This window comes from Cupressus sempervirens, chromosome 10 (assembly GCF_028749045.1).
Source record: "Cupressus sempervirens isolate cs-2001-9-10 chromosome 10, ASM2874904v1, whole genome shotgun sequence".
In the NCBI taxonomy this organism is placed as follows: domain Eukaryota; kingdom Viridiplantae; phylum Streptophyta; class Pinopsida; order Cupressales; family Cupressaceae; genus Cupressus; species Cupressus sempervirens.
Window position 1 is genome coordinate 184,201,954 of NC_143127.1, and position 10,042 is coordinate 184,211,995.

A 10,042-nucleotide genomic window follows, 5' to 3' on the forward strand; every position below is an offset into this window, starting at 1 on the left:
GAATATACAAGTGGATTTAATGTCCACCCTTTCTAACCATTATCCTATCCTTTGTCATATCAGTCTATCCCAAACCCCAAATATCAATAATGTTTGACACTTCAAGCTTAATGTTTCACATTTAAAGACCCTAGTTGTATAGCAACCCTTTCAAATATATGAGACTCCTTTCCTAAACCCGTGGGTGAAGAATCTTGGGTTGATTAGTGGTGTATTTCTATTTTGCATTGCACCAGTTTCTTATGCTCCTTTGGCAAGAAAATTGCATGGCAACATAAGTGCAAGGAACAATCACTTCAAGGTAAAATTGTCCACACTAGGAAACTCCTGAATGATGATCCTAGTAACATTCACATTCAATCTTCTATTGCTACTGTAGAAGCCAAATTACACCAAATAGACACTTACAAAGGCCAGGGGGCTAGAATCAGATCAAGACTTCATTGGATTATAGAAGGTAATAAAAGCAGCAAATATTTCTTCAATTGCCTTAACTATAAACATAGAAAAGAAAGAATTGATATGAATCGGGATGAATTTGATATCCCATAGTCCAATCCCTCTGAGATTTGTAATGTTTTTAAGCATTTCCATGAGAATCTTTTCAAGATGACTATTGGCAAGATATTCAAGAGAGTCTTGAAGATTCAATCCATGATTGTATTCCTAATCAAATTGACCCTGAGGACAACCACTACCTAGATTGAAGGTTGACTCTTAAGGAGCTAGAAACTGCTCTTTTTTCAATGGTTCCTTATAAAAGTCCAAGCAGTAATGCACTTCCTATGGAGTTCTATCAAGCTATGTGGCAACACATTAAGGAGGATTTCTATAATCTATACTTGGAGGCCTTTGAGAAAGGATTGTTGGGTCCTACTATCAATGGTGGTATAATCATATTTATTCTTAAAAGGCATAAAGAAGATACTATTTCTGGTTGGCATCCTATCACCTTGCTCAATACCTCCTACAAAATCATAGCAAAAACCTTAGCCATTAGGATTAAACCTGTTGTACAAGAAATTGTTAGACCTGAGCAGACTGTGTTCATTGTTGGCAGATTCATTCTAGATAATCTCATGTTGGCATGGGAAACTTGTGAATGGGCTCAACAAATAGGCCGAAATGCTATTTTGATCAAATTTTATTTTGACAAAGCCTATGATAGAATACGTTGGAGCTTCATCCTTAAAATGCTTTAGTGGTTGGGATTTGGACCTAAGTTTCAAGCTAATGTGTGAATGTTGTTCAATGATGCTAATGCTCAAATCATCATTAATAATATGATAACGGATCAATTTTTGCTACAACGGTCTATACGATAGGGTTGCCTTCTATATCCATACCTTTATGCACTTTTGCCTAATGCTTTGGAATATATGCTCCACTACACTAATAACATGAAATGGATTTCAGGAGTCTCCATCCCATGTAGTATTTTGGTCATTAATTCACACTATGTTGATGACAACATGTTGTTTCTTCAAAACTCTAAAAAAGATATAATTAATACTTTGGAGATTTTATAGCTATATTGTGCAGTTTGAGGCTCCAAATTAGCTCATGAAAAAACTAAATTCTCGATGGTGCAATCTGGTCCAATCCCTCATTGGGTCCCTAGGGAATGGAAGCAAATCAAACATGGGGAAATCATGAGGTATCTTGGTGGTCCATTTGGTATTGGGGTATCTCTTTCTGATATGTGGAGATGGTATCCTGATAGGGTAAGAAATAAATTTTGTAATTGGGGAAATAAGTTTCTTTCCTTGGCTGGTAAAATACAAGTTGCTAATTAAAATTTTCTAGCAACTCATGTTTATTATTCCTCATGTTGGATGGCGGCTAAAAAGGGATATGAGGACTTAACCAAAATGATTTGTCAATTCCTATGGGCTAAATGGGATGGTACTAGAGGTTTTACTACTACTTCTTAGCCTCATTGCATTCAGCCTAAAAGAAAAGGTGGATTGAGATTAATAGATCCAAGAATACAAGGTCTATGCTCAGCTACCAAATGGATCATTAGAGCTACTCATGGGAATGAACCTTGGAAGATACTCATACAGAACCATATTGATCTAGCTATTGTCAAAGGTAAATGGCAACATGTGGGATGACTAGATAAAGTTTTCCATGACCCTTTTTTCTCCATCAAGACCTCTTTCGCCTTTTAGTCTATATGGAGGTCTTGGCAGCAAGTTTTCCATCTTATAAGCTAGAAGGGAAACTCTCTTCAACATGGATTTAGTTTTTCCACTTCCTCTATATGGTGGAATAGGCACATCCGATACCAAAATCAGCCTCTTTCCTTAATGTTTCCAAAGCATTCTGACTATCTATTTAAAAAGACATTTGTTCAGTGGGAGACCTTTGGGATTTTCATACTATGGATTGGTTATTATGGCATACTGTCAAAGCCATATTCAATTTGAGTAACCATTATAAAGTGTTTCTTATTTTTGTTCAATCTTTAGTTCCTTTGGAATTGTTTATGAAATTATGTACTCCTATTCAATGTAACTTTTTCAAGGACTGGTGATGGATGTTTGAATATCCATTTTTCTAGTTTCCTTTGAAGAAGGTTTACTTACATTTGCTCCCGCTGTTGCATGTGAAACACAGACTGAAGTCTAAATGGAAATGTAGATTCAATGAAGTTTTTTGGCTAAAACTGTCAGCACAAATTTGGAAATCCAAAATCGATGTGGTTACCCAAATGCTTGCTTGGAAGATTTTACATTGCAAGTTGCCCACTAGGGACAGACTAAAATGTATGATGGTCTGGCCGATCAATTGCCCATTTTGTTGTAAACCAGAAAGTGTGAGACACATTTTTTGGGGATGTCATTTTGCTAGAAGACAATGGAATTCTGTTTTCAATGATTTGCTTACTATTTTTTATCATAAATTAAGCTGGAAAGAGGCTCTTCTTGGGGTTGGTTTGCATACAAATATTATTGGTAATGGTGTGAGATAGGTTATATTGCGGCATATATGGAGGACAAGATGTTTGGTTGTCTTTGATAATCACAATGATCTTCATTAGGAATTTGTAATTCTAAGGCTTTACTTAGACATTTTTTTATTGTCTGACATCTCTTTTTTCTCAACTACAGGCTGATGCTGAAAAGGACTTATAGTTGGATTTCCAAATTGAATGAATTAAAGCTCAAATTACTCAACTACTCAGCAGAAAGAAGGTCAACATTGGACATCACTTGAGAGTTCTTTTACAGGATTGATCTTGATTTTGTTCATGTTGGTGCTCTTTTTTACAGCCTCTTGTATGTATTGCTGTAGCTAGTTGTCTTTCTTGCTTCCAGCTGATTCTTTTTGCAGTCTTTTGCTACAACTCTTTGTATCTGGCATTTTATCAATAAAATTTAAAAAAAAAAATTCCACTTAGCTTAGTCTAGGTGAAGGCGTAGGTGAACATCAAAACTTAACTCTAGCGATTAACTTTCTTAATATTATAATTTCTATGTCGACAATTAGATGAAATCAATTTGGAATTTTTGGAATTAGTTGAAAGAGATGAGCCAATAAGGATATCGTTTGTGTTAATGGGCTGAGCCAACACGGCTACGAGCATCACCAGACTCATGGAAACGAGGGGCAGAAATGAATTTAGTGCCATATATTCCTTGGTGGAGTCCACATTTATAAATTGAGTCGTGGATGAGGGGTAGACATTTCTTGGTGTAATAGTCGTCAATGGATGTCACGGGCTCCCATTTAATTAGTGTTGAAAAATCTGGTGCCGTGAAAAGAAGGGCGACTGATTTGAAATGGATGGCCACTCCAGAGTCCATGTACAGAGATTTTGGTAGTTTTTCTCAAAGTTCTATCCTATTCATTTTAATTTGCCCAAACAAACTAGGAGTGGGATTACATTACTTGGTTTGATATTCAGTGGTGCGTACAGAGGAGATGGTCAGAGTGGGTGGGAGAATATAGTTGCTATCTGGGTGGGAGCTATAGTGTTCCCCTTTCGACACTCTGCTGACTCAGAGGTTACACGGTTGAAAAACCCGTAACACTCCCTATAAAATGGTAATAGTTCTTCAGGTGGGTATGATAATATTGTACTAGCGAGAGTTACAATAAAATTGTAGTGTTGAATAATTATTTATGGTTGAATGAAATGTTAATCATGTGGTACCATATCAATGTACCAATCAAACAAGCCCTGGGATCTAATTTTTAATTTTTCAAAAAACTAATAATAGTAATAGTCTAATTTCTTTTAGAACATTTAATGGACACTTTGACAAAAAGTGAGATAATGTGGCATATATATTTGATTAGGTGACAATAAGAATTCAATCTTAACTAAGAGACTTGCTAAGTAAATTGCTTTAGAAATTTAGAAGTGATTGATATTCACTTAGGATTTTTCAAGGGCAAGGTTATGGAGCTCAATTACTATGTTGTCTCCTATGAAACATCAAATTGTGTAAGTGCTCAAAGGAGTGAAAAAGGATTTGGCAAAGCTAATGTGCACAATCAAATTATTGGGAATGATTTGAGGACTATCATTTGAACAAGCATATTAGCTAGAAAGATATTACTTTTAACCTACATAGGTATTTGATGCATAAAAATAAAGCATCATCTTAAATTCATTGTCAAATTCATTTTGTGCTTCAATTAGTGTTATTGAACAATAAATAACAAACCCTTAGTTATATAAAAGAAAAATAAAGAGCCCTTGGCTAGGGAAAATAAACAAAAATGTTCGATGGATTAATAAGAGTTTTAGTTTGAGAAAATAAAGTGCACATTACATATATTTTGTATAAAAATGAAGATGCATTATTTCGAATTACTTAGTTTTTATGTGTTTTGATAGAGTTAAACAATATTGTTATTGTATGAGCGATATCTAAATTATATAGTTTTTATTATTATAGAAGAATTGAGTATGTATGCATAAGCAAACAAATAAAAAATATTGTCACAAATTCACTTTATATTGATTATAGTGTATATAATGAATCTTTAAAAAATAATTGACATAATGAATTTATTCCTAAGATATGCTTTGAAGAACATAGATGTAATGATTCCATCGAAGTCCTCATTTATATTTTTTAATATAAATTATTGAAAGAAAAATAAGTATAGAAATCTTAAACATATCTATCTTAGAAGTCTAGAATTATCAGTCTCAAGACACATATCAAATTTCAATAACAACTTCAATATAGATACTTCACACCTGATTTCTTGATTTTTTTATATAGATAAATCTAATATAGAAATCATAACATTATAATAAATAAAAGATTATTAAGAAGTGGTAAAATATTAAATATAATAACAAAATTTTGTTTGATATTTCGATAATTGCTTTCATATAGTGATATTTGAAGAAGTTGTAATTGTTAGGTAGCTGGAAAATACTATTGAAGCTTAGAACCAATGGTGAAGAGGAACACCATGATATATTAATAAAAGCAAGAGAAGGGGTCTGGAGTGGCTAGATTAGATTACAACATGATTATGTTAACATGTTATCATTAGTTTCTTGTACAACCAATCACAACCATTCCTACTGCCATTATCTTCCTGTTATATGAGAATCTTTTTAGTTTTATTAATAATTAATCTACAGAAATGAGTGAAGATGAATGATTTTTACCAGCAACAGGAGTAGCTGACTGCTTTTACAATAATCAAGGCAAGAGAAGATGCGGGAATCAATGTCCAGGCCTTGAGATTAGGGTTGTTTCTGACTTTTTTCATGTGCCAAGAACTTGGGCCCTCCGTCCCTTTGGGATGATCAAAACACCACTTGTCGGCTATGACTTCTCCTCTGCCATGCAATTTTACACTTGTCTGCCTCTTCTGACTGCTACAGTTTACAAGACTAATTAGAAAAGGAGATTACTTCCCATACAAAGAAGCTATGAATACTTTTGCTTGACAAAATACTATGCACACTACGTAGAGCATACGGGTTAGACGAATACAACCACATGATTCTTGAGGGCAGAAATGTTTTATGTTACTATGCTGCCTCTAAAGAATTTGTAGCTTATACGGTTCATTCGTTTCAACCTTGCTCAGTTCCATAAACCCTCTAGTGTTGCATTTCATGCCTACTTGGCCTCTCTTTGGATCTTGTGTCTACCACGTTGGTTTTCTCTCCTACCCAAAACTAAAATTTCAATGTTTTTGCCACCAGCATATACCTCCACTTGGATTTGCTCTTGCCTTCCATTTTCTCTCCTACCCAACAATAAAAAATTTAGTGTTCTTGCCACCAACATATACCTCTGCTTCCTTTTACACTATATTTCCTTCTCTTATATGCTACCAGAATGGAGCCACAACTAGGGTTTTAATATACGGAAGCCAACTTACTTTTCATCAGAATTTTTGCAAGCAATTTTCTTTTCTGAGTATAGAAGTAGGTGTAGAACATTTTGATACTTGTATTTTCCTTTGAGAAGAATCCTCGTCCCTAAGGCAATAATTACAAGTCCTCTTGAAGAAAAATCCTCTACTTGGAGAAAATTCACAAGAAGCCATGTCAATACCTAGATCAAATTTTGCTCTATAAAAATCAACAATTGATCAAGAACTAAACATTAATGTTTGCCCAAATCATTCTTTATATATATAAAAAAAATCTTATAATAACCAAGAACTTGAAGATTTTGGTTTTTCCCAAAACATTTTGCTTCTAAAGACCAAGAACAAGAAGATTGAGGTTTTCCCAAAAACACCATTATTCAAAAATAAAATGTTTATAATGACCAAAAACTAAGGACTGTTGTCTATGCATATCAATTTTTATTCAAAAAAAATGATCATAATGACCATGAACTGAAAAGTGAAACTAGGTCTCTAATAAGTGCCTAAACAAGTGTATTCAACATTTTTGCTCACCCCCATTGAAAAGAGTGTTTGCCTATGTTTTGAATTTGAAAACAGTCAGATTGCAGATTTACATTATTTTAACCTGGAAGTAATATACATCAAATATCTATTGAAGTGAGGAAACTTAAGAACTAATAAATTGTACCATGCACTTCATGGAGGATTTGTTGGCTTCCTTTGCAATATTCAACATCACTAATTAGCTAATTGGGAAAAGAACACAATAACCAATAAATATCCCATATTAAAATTTATTATTTGTTCTGTAGATCTCACCTTGATATCCAAATAAAGCTACATTCTGATTGCACCACAGGTAAAATTATATACATAAAGTAACCACAAAATGGCAAAGTGAAACAAAGATCCACAATAACCATGGTTGTCAATCTGTTAGAGAATTTCCTATTTCATTCTAACAGCAACAGAACAATTCCATTTGGCGTTCATTTTTTCTTCATAGTAACTTCACAAAGAAGAAGATGAGGCGTGTCTCATGCTAATACAAAACCTTGCTACAGACATGTGAACTAGTGCACTACCTAGGATTGTACTAATGTGAAACAAAATCCAAACATAAAGATGAACTACAAACACATCAATGTAAAACACTACACCGATATCAATCTAAGTTAGAGAGGCCCCATTAGTCATAATGCCAAAAGTGGTAGCTATTGTAGGACAAATAAAAAGAAGGCTGGCAAAGCATCACTTGGAGGCATCCCACACATATTACCCACAAACCACAAAGGCCCTATAAACTTTATTGGCTTGCCAAACCTGTTTGGGTGTGTATCTTCATGAATACTTCACCGAACTGTTCTTCAATGCTTTGGACTTAGAAAAACTAGGAGAAAATCAAACATGATTTTCTGAAAACTCTAGGTAATGTTGTTCCTTATCTAATCATAAAAGCACTTAGAGCTTTTTGATGCAAGTTCATTTCCAGATTTATGCCCTAGTTGCAGAGGTTTTTTTGCTCCGATGTTATGCACTAGTTTGCAGATTTTATTATCATCTTTTTAATATCTCATTTTGGGATATTACATGCCATTAAACCTTCTTGTGTTGCCTATAGATAGGAATCCTTAGCTCATCGGGTCCATGCAAATTTTCTCAACAATAGGGAAAATCCTAGAAGCTTTTTAAAAATAGCTACATCTTTTTAGCTTTACTTGTATTTCAATAAAACCAATTTTAAAAGGTTAAAATGTGTCTTTCATTTCAATCCTTAAATTTTTTATTTTTTTTGACAATTTCAGTGTTGCTCAAGATATTTCACCTTTAGTTATGTATAGCACAACAAACACTAGTTTTGTATATCGTCACAAACAACAATGAGTATATTTATTTGATCTTTACAAACATTGCATACTACTTATTATAAACACAAACCAATGAATTATTCTAAATCATGCTTGCATTTGCCTCTATAGGCATACTTATTCTCTATAATTTAATAGTATATGAGTTTTAAAACCCTTGAAACTTGATGTAGGAGCATCTTGCATGGAAAATTTTTATTAAAATATATATATATATATATTTTAAAAATAATAATAAATTAGAGGAGAGAGAAAGTGATGAAAATTAGAAGAGAAATAATAAAAAATAAAAAATAAAGGAAAAAGAGAAATGAGGATTTCTATTTTTGAGGTGCATAGGTGACATAAATAGAAAAATAAATAAAAATGGTTGTCATTCAATTTATTGAGGTGTGTAGCTGACATCTTAAAAGTTTGTGAAAAGTTCCTTAGATCATGCAGTTAATATTTTTTGTGATCCACAAAGGAAATGAAATTTTTTAATTGGGCCACATGGTGGTGCTTAGTTGTATTTGGGTGAGAATTTAATATTTTCTTTAAGGTAGATGTAAATTTACCTTTTATCCCACATTGGTTGTGTTTGTAATGTCTTGGGTTGGAAGTGCCTATTTAAGCAAGGCTTATGATCATTTGTAATGAAGCTTTGGAAGGTCAAGCTTTAAGGTGTGAAAGCTTTGGAAGGTCAAGCTCTTCAAGTGCAAGCTCTTTGGTTATAAGCTCTTCTTCTAGAAGCTCTTGGTGTGCAAGCTAGTTGGAGGCTCTTAGTGAGGAAGCTCTCTTATATTGTAAGAATTTGGAGTTCTTTCATTTGGAGAATATTGTAAGGATTTTCAAGGATAATAAAATTACTTGGGAAGTATTTTTTCATCTCTTTGTCTCCATATTGTTGCATTCTTGGTTATGAGTTGGTAAGGGTGGTGTAGCCCTTCATTAAGTGGTATCAAAGCGAAGGTTGTTCCTAAGCATGTAGACAGATCGTCAAAGTTGTGGCAGTTTGCACCAGGACCTTAGGAGGACATGTAGATTGATCGATGGATGTGAAGATGGAAGGTTGATCTTGTTGAGGCATGATTGTAGAGAGCTTGTAGATTATAGATCCATGGTCCTAGACTTGTGATGTGGTTCTTGATTATTCATGTGAGGTGGCAAGTTGCGATCTGACTTGCAAACAATTCAAGATTGTCACAAGGAGCATGGGAAGGATTTGTTGTAGAGGATTTATGGAGATCTTAGTAGATGTCTCCAAGAGGATTGGACCCTGGGATGATTGCAAATCTCCATGATGTGGTGGAGAGGAGTTTTTCTCAGATGACTGCTCAGCTTGAAGATAACTTGGCTAATCGAGTTAGGGATGGGGTGAGGAAGGAATTCCATGAATGCTTGTGGAGCTGGAGATTTTTGATCTAGAAGAGAGTTGTTTGGCAAATTAAAAGACTTGTTCAAGAGAGAAGATAGCATAGCAAGGTCAAGGTGGAAAAGGTTGGTTTTGTTGATCAGTTTGTGGAGTCTGATATAGAACCTATAGAGAAACTAGAGGTTGTTGGTGAAGATATTCCTAACCTTGTTGATGTTGGGATGGAGATTGGCTTTCATGATCAGTTGGTTGAGTCTGACATGGAGATTGTGGAGCACTCAGTCGTGGATGATCTAGTTGTTGTTGGTGATAATTTGTATGTTGCAGAGCATCTTGTTGTGAGCAATGAGACTGTTGGTGTTGTGAGTTTGGCATATGTTGCTGAGAAGTTATATATTTTTGTTGATATGGAGTTTTTTGTTCCTAGTGTGGATTCACTAATTGTTGATGTGGATGAGGGTTTTCTATTGAAGCA